General features: G+C 47.8%; 1 protein-coding gene across 1 annotated transcript in view; it reads right to left on the bottom strand.

Annotated features, from left to right (window-relative positions):
• The window catches only part of LOC142312203 (uncharacterized), a 38995-nt gene extending 23418 nt beyond the window's left edge, over positions 1–15577 (bottom strand). Inside the window, exon 1 of the mRNA XM_075351109.1 lies at positions 15520–15577. The gene's annotated coding sequence lies outside the window, so the exon portion shown is untranslated. The remainder of the gene's footprint in view (positions 1–15519) is intronic.
• Between the last annotated feature and the right edge of the window lie 1113 nt (positions 15578–16690).

Here is a 16690-nt window from a genome sequence, read left to right as displayed (position 1 = left end):
GTCCCCTACCACTAACATCTGTCTGGGCTTTGCTGCACTCCTATTTCCCTCCTTCCTACAGCAGTTGTTTTCCTGGTTGCTAGGAGCAACGTCCTGCTGTAGTGACCCTAGTCCTGGCCCTTCATTCCTGATATCAGCCAAACAGGCATATTTACTAGGTTGTGCCAGGTCAGGACTAGGCTCTGACACTTTTTCCCCTACCTCTTCTTCTGTTACCCAACTACCTACCTCTGGGTCCTGATCTTCTCCACCTCCACCCTCCTCCATATCACTGGCCCCAGCCAGAGAAAGCTCAGTGAGCTCTAAACTCCTCTCCAGGTTTGCAAACACACATACTATTTATGCACACAGGTACCTATACTATATAAACATACACATATATATAAATTATACATACGTACACACACACACACACACACACACACATATACTATACACACAGTCACATATCCACATACTATTTATGCACAGAGATACATATACTGTATGCACACATTCACATACACACACACATAGACAAACACATGCACAATTATATACAGTACAAGCAACATATGTATGTATGTAAAAGCAAACAGACAGATCCAATAAGTATATACTCACCTCTTTGTTTCTTCATAAGTTGCTAATGACCTGTGGAGTTTTTCCTGCTCTTCCTCTACTGCTAGGGATGTGGATCTGTGCAGCCTCCATCTTCCTGCTATGGATGTGGATCTGTGCAGCCTCCATCTTACTACTGCCCCTCACCTCTGACCTCTACTCCTGCAGAAATCAGCTCCACACACAGAACTTTAGGAATAAGCTGCTCCTCTGTCAGAGTTCCGGGATTTCCAGTTTTCTTTTGAAGGATCTTGCCCTTTGTTAACATGGAGTTTTCTGTTCTGTTGCCCTACTTCCTGTTCATCTGTTTAAAAGCCAGCCCCTAAGCTTAGTCTAGTTGCCTGAGTATACTGCTTCCTGTGTACTCCTGCCCTGCTGCTCTCAGCTCCTGATTGCTGTTTGGATCCGATTGCAACACCTGACACCAGCTCTGGACTTCACCTCTCATCCAACTGTGCTCGGACTCTGTCTGCCGTCTCTGGTCGGCACTTCTGCCCGGTCCCTTCCGTTCATATCCACCCTAGGACTCACATCACGTACGGACATTTTTTGGACTATATCTGTTGCCCTTTTGTGTCCCGGCTGCTGTACATTTGGGCCTTCTGGGGTGATTGCCGGACAGCCCCTGTATAGGGGTTCGCTTCTGGCGGTCTCCCTGGGGGAGTCCAGTGCGCGGCCCCGGGAATTCCCCTTTGCTCTGAACCCAGCAGGTATTTACTGTGTTTATGTTCCACTGTGTATATACTGTTCTATGTACATATTGCGGTTACATATTACTGTGTATATTTTGTTCTGTTTACATATTGCGGTTACATATTATTGTGTATATTCTGTTCTGTGCACATATTGCGGTTACATATTATAAAACGTCTTTTGCACCAAGAACTCGTCTCTGGTTGTCATTGCCCTAAAGCAATCGAAATCCTCAGTACATACAATAGTATTACATTATACTCAGGCCACTAAGAGGATTTCGCTGGGGCAATGACTGAGACACGAGTAGATCAGCTTTTCTCCATGATTAACTCCTTGCAGCAGGAGATGGAGGCGGTGCAAACTAAGCTTAGAGATGTGGAGGTACAGCTGGGCCATGATCACCAGGTACTGGGTCCGGCTATTCAGGATTTGCAAACCAGAATGAAGGCTCAGGAAGCCACCCCCGCTACGTCCATATCAGCTGCCGGTATGCCTAGGTTACCCCCATTTCGTTTCAGTGGTGATCGAAGTCAGTTCCGTGGGTTTGTTAACCAGTGTATACTGTTTTTTGATGTACATGCTGATTATTACCGGTCTGACCGGTCAAAAGTGTTATGTATAATCATGTTGTTAACCTCACGAGCACTGGCTTGGGCTAATCCTATGATAGAGAATCGTGATATCTGTTTAAATAACCTGGATGACTTTTTAACAGCAATGGCGCAAATGTTTGATGATCCTAATCGCCGTACTACCGCTGAATCGGCTCTGCTTTCCTTACGTCAGGGAAAGCGGTCTGTCGTCGAATACGCCACTGAGTTCAAAAGGTTAGTGGTAGACACCGACTGGGGAAATAATGCACTATTATCAGTGTTCAGAAAGGGTTTGTCCGGTACCATCAAGGACGAGTTAGCTCGTGCCGAATCTCCACGGGATTTTGAACTGATTCTCCAACACTGTGTGCGTATCGACACCCGCTTGACAGAACGCCGACAGGAAAAATGGGCAGCTGTAAACCGGGTAACCAACTTTGCGTTTCCTTCTAGAGAACCCGCTCACAAGACGCCACGGGAGGCCGAGGATGTTCCTATACAAGTGGACTCTCTACAAAAGCGAGAGACCAACGAACGTCGTGAACACCGGCTCCGTGAGCGTTTGTGTTTCTATTGTGGTCAATCGGACCATTTTCTGATTGACTGCCCAAAACATCCAAATCGCCCGAATAAGGTACTGGCAGCAATGGCAGAGTGTGACAACACAGACGCAGAGTCCGATATCTCTGAGGCAAGTTTACACCTGGATGCGGTATTTCCCTCGACATTAATGTCAACTTCACCTAAGGACCCAGAAGGGAAATACACCCATTGCTCGCTTCCCATTCAGATACGGTGGGAGGGACAGTTAATTCCTACATCTGCTATGATAGACTCTGGGGCAGGGGGAAATTTCATGGACTCTTCTTTTGCCAGGAAACACGGTATCCAGACTCAACAAAGATCCTCACCAGTTACCATGGAGACGGTAGACGGGTCTCCATTAGTTTCCGGACCAGTTGATCGGGAGACAGTACCCCTTGAATGTGTGATGAAACCAGGTCAGCAGGAGACCCTTGTTTTCATGTTGATTTCTTCTCCCCATTTTCCGATAATTTTAGGAATTCCTTGGCTGCGGTCTACAAATCCAGTCATCGATTGGGAGACTAAAGAAATATCCTTCCCACCCCAGAGTAGTAACACCGAATGCGGAGGGCACTGTACAGGTACCTGTTCTACCCCCGGTTTATAATGACTTCGCTGATATATGCGACAAAAGAAAAGCAGATCGGCTTCCCCCGCATAGACCGTATGATTGTCCCATAGACTTACTCCCAGGGGCAGAGATCCTGTTTGGTCATGTCTACCCGTTGGCGGCACCTGAGTTACAAGCACTAAAAGATTACATCGATGAAAACCTAGCCAAGGGATTTATTCGACCTTCTACCTCACCAGCAGGGGCACCCATCTTTTTCGTGAAAAAGAAAGAGGGGACTCTGAGACCTTGTATCTACTACCGGGAACTAAATAAGATTACCATCCGTAACCGGTATCCGTTACCGTTGATTCCCGAACTATTGGAGAGAGTACAACAGGCCAAAATATTTACTAAATTGGATCTCCGTGGGGCATATAATCTACTCCGCATACGTCCCGGGGACGAGTGGAAAACAGCGTTCAGATGTCGGTATGGACATTATGAGTATCTAGTGATGCCTTTTGGACTTTGTAACGCCCCAGCGGCTTTCCAACACCTAGTCAACGATATTTTTAGGGATATAATGGACCAGTTCATGGTGATTTACCTGGATGATATCTTGATCTTTTCTGATTCCCTACAGGAACACCAGGAGCACGTCAAGACAGTATTTACCCGTCTGAGGGATAACCACCTGTATATTAAACTGGAGAAGTGCGAATTCCATTGCTCAAAGATACAATTTTTAGGATATGTCATCTCTCCTCAGGGACTGAACATGGAGTCTGGTAAGATACGGGCAATTCTAGACTGGCCGGAACCGGGAAACATCAAGGAGGTACAACGCTTTGTCGGTTTTGCTAACTTTTACAGACGCTTTATCCGTAACTTTTCAGAGATCGTCCGTCCTATCACACTGTTAACCAAAAAAGGGCAGAAGTTTGTGTGGTCCGCCCAGGCCCAGGAAGCTTTCAATCGTCTCAAGGTTTGTTTTACCTCAGCACCAATACTAATACACCCGAATCCCGCACTCCCTTTTATTGTGGAAGTCGATTCTTCCGATTATGCATTAGGGGCTATCCTTTCACAAAGGACTGGGGACAAGAGTCTCTTGCACCCGTGTGCTTTGTTTTCTCGCCGGTTGTCCCCTGCAGAAAAGAACTATGACATTGCGGACAAGGAATTGTTGGCGATTATTTCTGCTTTTAAGGAATGGAGACACCACTTACAGGGAGCAGCGCAACAAGTGATAGTTCTCACAGACCATCGTAACCTAGAATTCCTTAAATCTGCCAGGTGCCTGTCTCCACGGCAAGCCCGTTGGAGCCTGTTCCTTAACCAGTTTAATTTTATCGTTACATACCGTCCAGGGTCACGTAATGGGAAAGCCGATGCCTTGTCCCGAATCCACGCCATGGACTCCGTGCCTGGAACCCCGTCTCAGACCGTTTTATCAGATGCCAATTTTTTTTTTTAACCAATCAGTTTTTATTGAAGATTTCCATAACAGAAACAGATTAAACATAACAAGCATACAGAAAGAAAAATAAGAGAATATTAGCCACTTAAAGTTCCGTAGGTGGGCCGCTACCCTTGGTGTTTATACAATCTACATAATACATTACTGACAAGAATGTATTTCCACCCGTGTTTTGATAGGTTACTGTTTGTCGCCTTTTACTTCCAAAGGGCTAGACCCGCCTGTCTATATGAAGAACCTTACTAGAAAAGTGGTCAAGATATAGAGTGAGTAGATATCAGAATAGAAAGAGAGGGGAGAAGGAAAAGGAAGGGACTTATACAAGGGGTTGCGGGAGGGAGGTAAGACGGGGGTTGTTTATGCACTGTCACTAGAACAGGCTCCTGAATGCAGGGGACTCCTTGAACAGTATCCACGGCTGCCATAGTTTGGTAAACTTCTCATTTGTGCCCGATACCCAAGAGGAGAGTTCCTCCATGTGACAAAGATGCGTTAACTCTGTCAGCCATTCCCCTATTCCGGGGGTCACTGTGGTCCTCCAGTGTCGTGGAATGACTGCTCTGGCCGCAATCAAAAAGAACCGCAACAGGCGCTTCTTTTGGCATCCCAGTGAACCGGGTAAAATAGACAGTAGGGCGATCTTAATGGAAGGAGTTACGCTTTCTCCTGCCATTTGGTTGTAGGTCGCAAACACCTGAGTCCAAAAGTTGGATAGTTTGTTACAACCCCACCAAATGTGTGGCAGCGTACCTTTGTCTGAGCCACAGCGCCAACACTCCTCCGGGACCATAGGGAAGGCTCTATGAAGGTTGACCGGGCATTGATACCATCTTGCCAGTAGCTTAAAGCTCTTTTCCTGGGCATTGCATGCTACTGAGATCTTGTGGGAGAACACATACGCCTTTCGTTTTTCCTCTTCAGTAAGGCTGAAACCTAATTCCGATTCCCATCTTCCAATGTAACTGGGGTCCTCAGAATAGAGGTTCCTGTTCATCATATTGCAAATGAGGGAGATCTGGTGCGTCGGAGGCAAACTCTGCAGGAATAAGTGTTCAAATGGGGTGGATGTATCCGGGGAGGGGGGCCTCTTCCCACCCAGCCAGGATCGCACAAAGGAGTGAAGTTGTATGTATTCGAGCCACCTCAATCTCAATCCGGGGAACGCGGCCTGAAAGTCTTCAAAAGGGGGCAAGTCTCTGCCCTGTAATATCTGCCCCAGTCTAATATCCAAACTTCGTTGCCAGCCCAGAAATCTCTCCACCGTACACCCCGGAGGGAAGCCCGGATTGCCGAACAAAGGCATCAGAGGAGTGGGCGAGCCAATCAGGCCACTTTTCAGCTTTGTGGCCTCCCATACCTCCAGTGTCGCCCTGAGCAAAATCCCACCAGGCTCCACCTGTCTCCTTACATCCTCCAACTCTTTTGGTAGTAGCCAGGGAAGTGCCCCAAGCGGAACTGGGGAATAAAGCTGCTCTAGTGCCACCCACTGCTTGGTCTGCCGGTGAAAATGCCAGTCTAACAACCTAGCCACCAGGACAGCATGGTGATAGGTACGTAAATCAGGCAATCCGGCTCCCCCCCTCTGTTTGGGTCGTATCAAAGTCTGATATTTGATCCTTGGTTTTCCCCCTTTCCACACAAAGCGAACCAGTGCGGACCTCAATGTCTTAAAGAAGGCCGGAGGGGGATTTATAGGTATCGCCTGAAAGATGTAAAGGAATCGTGGTAGTATGTCCATTTTGAATGTGTTTACGCGGCCGAACCACGAAAGGGGTCGTTTGTTGTACTCTTCCATATCTTTTAGGGTTCTGTTTAATAAGACTTGGTAATTCAGGGAATAAAGTGTCCCCAGATTAGATGGGATCGTTACCCCTAAATATTTTATTGAGGATGCCTGCCATCGAAACGGGAATTTTTCTTTTAGTAGGGCGACTTCCTCTATTTTAAGGGAGATGTTTAGCGCTTCTGTTTTGGAATAATTTATTTTAAAATTGCTCAAATTTCCAAATCGTTCGAATTCTTTTAGTAGTGAAGGTAATGTGATCAAAGGTTGGGACGTATAGAGCAGGAGGTCATCTGCGTATATAGCCGTCTTAAATTCCCTGTCTCCAATGCTCAGACCGTGTACATTGGGGTTCTGTCTAATGGCCACTGCAAGGTGCTCCATAACAATGACATATAGAAGGGGGGATAAAGGGCACCCCTGACGGGTGCCGTTTCTGATTTCCACCGGATCCGAGAGGGCCCCGTTAACCCGAACTCGTGCCATCAGATGCCAATTTTGTTGGAGTAATCCGGGACCAGGACTTGTGGAAGGACATCAAGCTGGCCTATGATGGTGACGTATTTCTTGCTGCCCCCCCGAATGATGTGACTCTTGTCCTTCGGAATGGTGTGTGGTTGAGAGAGCGACGTATTTATGTCCCGGAGGCTGTAAGACTTCGGGTTCTCAAGTTGGTCCATGACTCCGTGTTGGCAGGTCATAGGGGGGTACAGAAGACGCAGGAATTTCTGAGTCGTTTTTTTCTGGTGGCCTACCTGTTTAAAGGATGTGAAAGACTATGTCCACTCATGTGTGGTTTGTGCCCGGTGCAAGGTCCCTCGTGTGGCTCTTACAGGACTCCTTCAACCGTTACCCGTACCATCTCGCCCTTGGGGATCCATCTCAATGGATTTTATTGTGGAGTTGCCCGTCTCAGGCGGTAAAAATACCATTTTGGTGGTGGTGGATCGGTTGACAAAGGCTGCTCACTTTATTCCATGTACCGGTCTTCCCTCAGCCGCAGAGACAGTGGATTTGGTTATCCAGAATATATTTCGATTGCATGGGGTACCGGATGAGATCATCTCTGACCGGGGCGTGCAGTTCACGTCTAAGTTCTGGAAAGGGTTTTGTTCGGCACTCCATATTGATGTCTGTTTGTCTTCTGCATACCATCCCCAGACAAATGGGCAAACCGAACGGACTAATCAAACCCTGGAGCAGTACCTACGATGTTATGTCAGCCATCTGCAGGACGATTGGTTGCAGCTGCTTCCTTTGGCGGAGTTCTCGTATAACAACACTCAGAGCAGCTCCACTAAGGTAACGCCCTTTTTCGCTAACTTGGGTTACCATCCGAATTATTTTGCCTAGGTCACCGGTGGCTGTTTCGGTGCCAGCGGTGGAGGACAGATTGACGGAGCTACGACGGAATCTGGAGGTTTTGAAGGACTCTTTGGCTTCGGCTCAGGAGCGTTACAAGAAGTCGGCAGACACACACCGGAAACAGGCACCCATGTATAAGGTAGGGGACTCTGTGTGGTTATCCACCAAAAATCTGAAATTAGGTGTTCCTTCGCAGAAGCTGGGGCAGAAATTCATTGGTCCGTTTAAGATCACCGGGATAGTGAGCTCTGTGGCCTGTCGGCTGAGGTTGACGCACAATTTAAAAAGGTACACCCGGTCTTTCACGTTTCTCTGCTAAAACCAGTTTCCCCTAATACGTTTCATGGTTGTATCGTGCTTCCTCCTCCACCGGTGATGGTTGATGGCCAGGAGCAGTTCGTGGTTGAGGACATTATTGACTCCCGGCTCCATCGGCATCGGCTTCAGTATCTGGTACGTTGGCAGGGGTACTCCCCCCGAGGACGATTCCTAGGAACCTGTGGGTAACATCCGAGCGCCCCGGAAGGTTGCTCAGCTTCATCGGAGGTACCCGGACAAGCCTGGCCCTGATCCGTCCCGAGGCCGTTTCTGAAGGGGGGGGGGGGGAGTACTGTCAGAGTGCCGGGATTTCCAGTTTTCTTTTGAAGGATCTTGCCCTTTGTTAACATGGAGTTTCCTGTTCTGTTGCCCTACTTCCTGTTCATCTGTTTAAAAGCCAGCCCCTAAGCTTAGTCTAGTTGCCTGAGTATACTGCTTCCTGTGTACTCCTGCCCTGCTGCTCTCAGCTCCTGATTGCTGTTTGGATCCGATTGCAACACCTGACACCAGCTCTGGATTTCACCTCTCATCCAACTGTGCTCGGACTCTGTCTGCCGTCTCTGGTCGGCACTTCTGCCCGGTCCCTTCCGTTCATATCCACCCTAGGACTCACATCACGTACGGACATTTTTTGGACTATATCTGTTGCCCTTTTGTGTCCCGGCTGCTGTACATTTGGGCCTTCTGGGGTGATTGCCGGAGAGCCCCTGTATAGGGGTTCGCTTCTGGCGGTCTCCCTGGGGGAGTCCAGTGCGCGGCCCCGGGAATTCCTCTTTGCTCTGAACCCAGCAGGTATTTACTGTGTTTATGTTCCACTGTGTATATACTGTTCTTTGTACATATTGCGGTTACATATTACGGTGTATATTTTGTTCTGTTTACATATTGCGGTTACATATTATTGTGTATATTCTGTTCTGTGCACATATTGCGGTTACATATTATAAAACGTCTTTTGCACCAAGAACTCGTCTCTGGTTGTCATTGCCCTAACGCAATCGAAATCCTCAGTACATACAATAGTATTACATCCTCTTTGACTGCGGCCTTCATCTTCTCCCCTCGCTCTAAGCCGGGGGAGAGGCAGCGTGTCTTGCATATAAGCAGAGCTGCATGGGAACATAGAAAAGGCCTCGGTTCCGTGTCTCATCGGCACTCATCAGTTTCCTAGTGAGTGAGTCGGACCCCTGAAATATCGGACTTCCTCCCATCTGTGTCCCAGTACAACAATTGCACAGGCTATATGTCAGCCACTGAAGTCCTCATCTCTCCTCATTACTCCGGTCAGCATAAGGGCTGTGGAGTCGGTAAGCCAAACCTTTGACTCAGACTCCTCAATTTCCCTTGCACCAACTCTGACTCTGACTCCACAACTCCAACTCCCACATATATTGCTTATAGTTAAGTGAAAAATGTACTGTAGTACAATGTGAACATCAGACATTATCATTTTTATGATACAATAATCAAGATATTTAGATAGAACATAAAATAAATTTATTGGAATACAACTTTAGAACACAAACTGTAATAAATTGTAAATATGTAATACACTATGTAATATACAGTAGATTATATATATCTTGTGTATATATAATCTACTGTATATTACATAGTGTATTACATATTTACAATTTATTACAGTTTGTGTTCTAAAGTTGTATTCCAATAAATATATTTTATGTTCTATCTAAATATCTTGATTTTTGTATCATAAAAATGATGAACTGTCTGATGTTCACATTGCACTACAATACATTTTTCACTTAAATATAAGCAATATACTAAATGTTATTTTATTATTTAGTATGTTTTTGTTAAACTGTTTTTTGCCACTTACATAGTGTATTACATTGTGTTAAATATAACACTATGTAAGTGGCAAAAAACAGTTTAACAAAAAAAACATAGTAAATAACATTTGTGCAGTCTATGAATTTGTTGTAAGAAATAGAATTGCCTCCTTCAGATCCTCCTTCGCAGATGACCTCAAATCTGACCTAATAATTTTAAGGCTAGAGAACAACCTCTCTACACTAACTTGGGTTGTAGGCAAAGCCGTAACCACATGAGCAACATCTCTAACAATTTCCAGGTATAAAGGAATTGCCTCATGCACAGTCAGTTTTGATGAATGGTTGAATTTTTCTATTTCTTTGAGAGCAAGTGAAAAATTTTACTGAAATCTGGTCAATCTGCTTGCTATAGGAGACGGAGTGAAATCTTTTCCCTTGCGGCAACACTTTGCTGCTCCATGTCATCCAAATACTTGTCAAAGTTAAACTCCTCATCTGAGGAGGATGAAGATATAGCAGCAGTAGCACTGTCAGGCCCCAAGTCCTCTTCCGCCTGGCAGTCCTGTAGCCGCTCATCCTTACTGCTACCTCACTCAAAGCTTCTTTTCCTTTAGTAAGCTGTTGATCATCAAGCAGTATACGATGACTTAGTTCCACATAAACAGCTGCCAGAAGAATTTTATTTTCCAATAGCTGTGTCTCCGTTTCATTGAAGCAGAAATCCCTTCTGGGATTAAACCTCCTCTTTGGGACAGGCAAAATAGCAAGTTCTTCCACTCCCTTATGAAAATGCCAGGAGTTAAATCCTTAGCTTGTAACTTTTTAGTCACGGTAAATGGGTGATCAAGCAATTCTTTCAATTTAGCCACCGGTGTCCATTGACCTTCATTTAAGGTTACTTGAGGGTTCACCATATCTATAAGAAATTATTTTAGTTCAAGCAATCGCTCAGTCATTAAATAAGTGCTGCCTCACCGAGTGGTCCCTTCCCTTGCTCCTTTCCCAGCATGTCTCTTCAAGATGGAATCAATTTTAGGGGTTCTGGCGGCAATAACCAATTTCCTCACTTTTCCAGCATGTCTTCCCAGTTTCACACATCCGGCTTTTCGCAGGTTTGGCGGATGTGGCACACGCCAGTACAGTACGATACAGTACAGTGGCAGCGCCGCAACTTCCGGGTCACATGACAGCATGTGACCGGTGTTTGTCGCGCTGCCACTGTACTGTATACACTGTACTGGAGTGCGCCGCATCCGCCAAACCGGCGAAAAAACGGATGTGTGAAATTGGGGTCCCTCTTGCAGACTATCTCTTATTGCCAGCTGCAGCGTGTGCACAACACAGCGCATGTGATTATATGAAAGTGTTTTGAAGCAGCTTCAACAAGATCATCTAATCCTAAAGTATCATTTTGCTGTTCTTCTGTTGTAATATATGTTTGTTCCTCAGTTACATGAACAGCACTGTGGCCTTCCATCTCACACATACTGAATCCTAAATTTTCTTCTAGCTGTTGTTCATTACTCTCATTCATCAGTTTAATTGTACTTATGTTTGAAGCATTGTCCGTTACAATAGCAAGAACCTGTTCTTTCTTGAGTTCCTAATCTTGCAGAATTTTTTCCACTAAGGTCTGGAGAAACTGGCTGGTGTGATGAGCTTTAGTATATTTTACTGCCAGTGGCTTGCTAACAATTTCTTTCTTGTCACAAACATATCAAACATTGATGGCAAAATATTTCAGTGAAATGCAGTGACTCTGGGCATCCAGCAAAGGCAATGGGTGAAAGATAGGACATCAGACACAGCGTTTTGTGAGGATCCTCACAAAGCATGAGCAGTCAGTTTGTGGCGGTTTTCTAATCTACTTTTGCTATTGAAAGCATTATCTATGAGTTCAAAAACCTTTCAGGTGATGCGGTTTTTTAAAAAGCTGATCTGCTTTTGCAGCTGACAAATGTATCCTCAAAAAATGCAGCAAAAACGCTGTGTGTGAATGTAGCCTTAGATCAGGAATAGAACAGCCATTTATAGGACATTTCATAACTTTCCCAAATTCCTATGAAAAAATATTCAGCACATTCTGCATTGCACTACTGTCCTCAACTTACTATATATATTTTAGGAGTCGGAGTCGGTGCATTTTATACCGACTCCACCAAAATGAACTCCGACTCCAACTCCACAGCCCTGGTCAGCATCCTCCCGTCCGGTGCTCTGTAGTTTCAGCTCAGCAGCGTGCAGTGATGACGTCACCACGCTCTGCGAGCGCAGGCACAGGAAAAGAATGAAAAAAAAAAAATAGAGCGAAACACTCCTCTCCATTTTTCATTATTGGTGTGTGCGATGACGGGTGAGGGGGGCCAGTGCTCTTTGCCGCCGCTGACACCAGGTCCCCCTGACTCACGGGCACATACCGTGTTTTTTACAAAAAATAAGACCTCCCCCAAAAATAAGCCCTAGCAGGGATTTTCAGCATTTTCGGAGAAAGGCTTAAATATAAGCACTCCCCCGAAAATAAGCCCTAGTCGCGGATCTATAATGAAGTGTCCGTGCAGCTAAAAAAGTTACAGATACTGCAGGACACTTCATTATAGACAGCGGCACACGGCAATTGTACTCACTGGACACTGAGCGGCAGGACCTGCAGTGATCGCACACATCACACACACACACACACAAAATCAGATCTCACACACACACCAGATCTCACACACACACATCGGATCGCACACACAAACATCGGTTCACACGCAAACAAATCACACACACACACACACACACACACAATCAGATCTCACCCACAAACATCGGATCGCACACATAATCAGATCGCACACACAAACATCGGATCACACGCAAACATCAAATCGCACACACATCGGATCGCATACACACTCACCTCATCCAGTGACACCGATCTCTTCTCGCCGGGAGAATCCTGAGAGGCAGTGCAGTGCAGCCAGACGAACAGGACCTGCGGCCGGACACGTGACTTGCTCTCATTCCCTGCTGCCGTAAGTGCTGGATGTGATGTGATGTGTGTGTGATCGGCTGTGTGTGTCTGCAATCGGCTGTGTTTTTCTGCGATCGGCTGTGTTTTTCTGCGATCGGCTGTGTTTTTCTGCGATCGGCTGTGTGTGCCTGCGATCGGATGTGTGTATGTGTGATCGGCTGTGTGTGCCTGTGATCGGATGCGTGTATGTGTGATCGGCTGTGTGTGCCTGTGATCGGATGCGTGTATCTGTGATCGGCTGTGTGTGCCTGCGATCGGATGCGTGTATCTGTGATCGGCTGTGTGTGCCTGCGATCGGATGTGTGTATCTGTGATCGGCTGTGTGTGCCTGTGATATGATGTGTGTAACTGTGATCGGCTGTGTGTGCCTGTGATAGGATGTGTGTATCTGATCGGCTGTGTGTGCCTGCGATCGGATGTGTGTATCTGTGATCGGCTGTGTGTGCCTGTGATAGGATGTGTGTATCTGTGATCGACTGTGTGTGCCTGCGATCGGATGTGTGTATCTGATCGGCTGTGTGTGCCTGCGATCGGATGTGTGTGTATCTGTGATCGGCTGTGTGTGCCTGCGATCGGATGTGTGTGCCTGCGATCGGATGTGTGTATCTGTGATCGGCTGTGTGTATCTGTGATCTGGTGTGTGTGTGTGTGTGTGTGTGAGATCTGCTGTGTGTGTCAGCTAGCAGCAGGGGAGGACGGCGTGCAGCACCCACCAGAGATCACAGGAGGACCTGGGAACCACGCAGACGTCCTGGTCTGGTGAGTATGAGTCTCCTGGGAAGTGGGGGGGTCTGCTTTTTTAGGGGGTAAACTTACCCCCAACCGTGTTTCTCCAAGAATAAGACCTCCTCCAAAAATAAGCCCTAGTGCTTTTTTTGGGGCGCAAAAAAAATATAAGACAGTGTCTTATTTTTGGAAAAACACGGTAGCAACAGTGTGGTCTGCCTCACAGAGAGGAGCTGGCTGCATGGTCTGCAGAGCGGGCCCCTAAGCCTGCAGACCCAGTCGCAATGACCTCTGCGACCGCGGTGGTTACGCCCCCGAGTCTGAGGTACACAACACTGGGGGCTGGCACACACACTACTGGGGAGTACACAGTATTGGGGGCTGCAACACACACAACTGGGGGTACACAGCACTGGGGGCTGGTGTAGCACCCAGGGGGATTCAGGCACGGGAAAGTCTCGTACCTGGATTGTCACGGTGGCCTGCCCGGCATCATACCCCGAGCTGTAGACCAATAAAGAGAGAAGATGATGGGAGTAGCAGTAGGATGAATGTCGTGACGCCACCTGTGGTATGCGGCCAGGGATTTAGCCACCGTTGCTGTCCTCCGGGGCGGATGGTAGTATCAGGCAGGGATCATATCGCTCCCCACAGGTGGAGCAGGCCCCGGGGAGGATGATGAGGAAAGTAGTGATGGCGTGTGGTGGCAGGGTTGGTAATCAAGAGACAAAATCAATTGCTGCGGTTCCAGGTGTCTTTACTCACTCTTTGTGCTGTGCCGCTCGCACGGTTAGTACTGGTCACCCGCTGTGATGGGCTCCGTCGAACCTGAATCCTTTCAGAGGTCAATCTGGTTTGGTGATCGGTGAGTCTCTTCCTCCTAGTGCCGTGTGGATTGGATCCCAGTGGCTTAAAGCTACTTGGGGACCCCAGTTCGTCTCGAGTAGTACTCTTGTCCCTATTTGCAGGTACCGCGGCTCCGCTCTGGGGCCTGGTGCTGTCCAAGGCCCCGGATTTTATCTTGGCATTCTGCTTTCGGCTCTTTGTGGCCAGAGAAGCTTGAAACTTACCTGTCCCGGCAGATTCTGGAAAAGCAACTTGGAGAGTGATCTTCCCTAGGGTCCTGTACCCTGCCTGGTGCCGGTTCCGAGGGAGCAATCAAGCTCTCCTCTCGGCAACCGTGTGAACTCCTGTGTCCTACCAGAGCACCGGTGAGACATGTCTACTCCTTTCCTCTCCTGCTGGAGAACTCCTGACTCTTGTGTTGGCTCCTATCTCCCCCTAAGTGGCTGCTCCTCCCCGGGTCCCTGTCACTACTGGGTGGTGCCCCCCATGTTTGAAGGCAACCTTAAGACCCTACCCTAGCCCGACCCCATTGGACAGGGCAACCTGGTTGTGTATTTGAGTGTGTAAGTGGTGAAACCGGTACCGACATCCTCCAGATCCGGGGGCAGCACATCTTAAATCAGGTGCAATACTCTGTGGCGACTGAAGCCTCAGGGGCGCAACACTGGCACACACACTACTCTTAGGTACACAGCAATGGGGGGGGGGGGGTCACACAGCACAGATCCAGGAGGCATGTACAGCAGGGAGGCCGGTAAAGCAGCTGCTCCTCTTGTGCTTCTGTGGGACGGAAGCGCAACTCACACTGCTTGCCCCGCCCACAAAGTAAACCCTGAGCAGCGTGAGGACTTCATGGTATGTGCGCGTCCTCGCATTACCATTGGGATTTAAACAGCCAGCAGCGGTAAGACCACGGCTGCCGCCAGAGCGCTGTCGTCCCGGAATGTACCCAGGGGCCCCAGGTTCCCACCCCTGGTTCACAGTTCCATTATATGTATTCGAAAATGGTAACAAAATCCAACTCGTGCAATAACCAAAACCTGATACAGAGATACGGGAGGAAAGAGGAAAGGTCACAGAGCGAGAAATAAGCGAGGCAGAAAGCAAATAGCCTCAGAGCTGAAGGGGTTAATGGCCCCAGTAATGGGGAATCTCCACATACCTCCTCCTGCAGAGCCGCACACTAGATATATGGCTGCTCTGTGCTTCCAGGACCTGTGATGATGTCACATGGAGGGGAGGAGTCAGGGGTCACATGATCAGCTCCTCAGTGTATGCAGGACTCTGCTGTGCTGGGTGTCATGGTGCTGGATGAGGGGAGGGTTATGTGTGGGGTCAGGAGTGGTTTACAGTGTGGATGTAGCAGAGCCGTGTGTGTACGAGGTGTGCGGAGCGTAGCCGTGTGCGTACGAGATGTACGGAGCGGAGCCGTGTGCGTACGAGGTGTACGGAGCGGAGCCGTGTGCGTACGAGGTGTACGGAGCGGAGCCGTGTGCGTACGAGGTGTACGGAGCGGAGCCGTGTGCGTACGAGGTGTACGGAGCGGAGCCGTGTGCGTACGAGGTGTACGGAGGGGAGCCGTGTGCGTACGAGGTGTACGGAGGGGAGCCGTGTGCGTACGAGGTGTACGGAGGGGAGCCGTGTGCGTACGAGGTGTACGGAGGGGAGCCGTGTGCGTACGAGGTGTACGGAGCGGAGCCGTGTGCGTACGAGGTGTACGGAGCGGAGCCGTGTGCGTACGAGGTGTACGGAGGGGAGCCGTGTGTGTACGAGGTGTATGGAGCGGAGCCGTGTGCGTACGAGGTGTATGGAGCGGAGCCGTGTGCGTACGAGGTGTATGGAGCGGAGTTGTGTGTAAAGAGCAGAGCTGTTTGTGTGTGACATGTGCGGAGAAGAGAACAATATTGTAGTTGCCATTTTATGTTACCAAAATCTGGTGGCTTATAAATTGCATGATGCACTGTATACAGGGGGCATGATGCGCTTTATGCAGGGGGCACGATATGCTGTATACAGGGGGCCACAGTCTGATAAATTACACACAGTGTGTTGCAGCTGATCTGATGTTACTTTTTTATTGTTAATGGGAATCTACAATGCTGTCGAGGTAAAATAACTGGTTTATATGTAAAAAAAAAATTCTGCTGATACAGTGAAGGAAATAAGTATTTGATCCCTTGCTGATTTTGTAAGTTTGCCACTGACAAAGACATGAACATGGCAGATAGAATATCCAAAGTAAAATCCAGAAAATCACATTGTATAAATTACATAAATTTTGCAGAGAGAAATATATTTGATCCCTTACCAACCATTAAGAGTTCTGGCTGCTA

Source organism: Anomaloglossus baeobatrachus, chromosome 5, assembly GCF_048569485.1.
Source record: "Anomaloglossus baeobatrachus isolate aAnoBae1 chromosome 5, aAnoBae1.hap1, whole genome shotgun sequence".
Classification (NCBI taxonomy): domain Eukaryota; kingdom Metazoa; phylum Chordata; class Amphibia; order Anura; family Aromobatidae; genus Anomaloglossus; species Anomaloglossus baeobatrachus.
The sequence above is the reverse complement of the archived record's forward strand: the minus strand, read 5'-3'. Positions and strand labels throughout refer to the sequence as shown.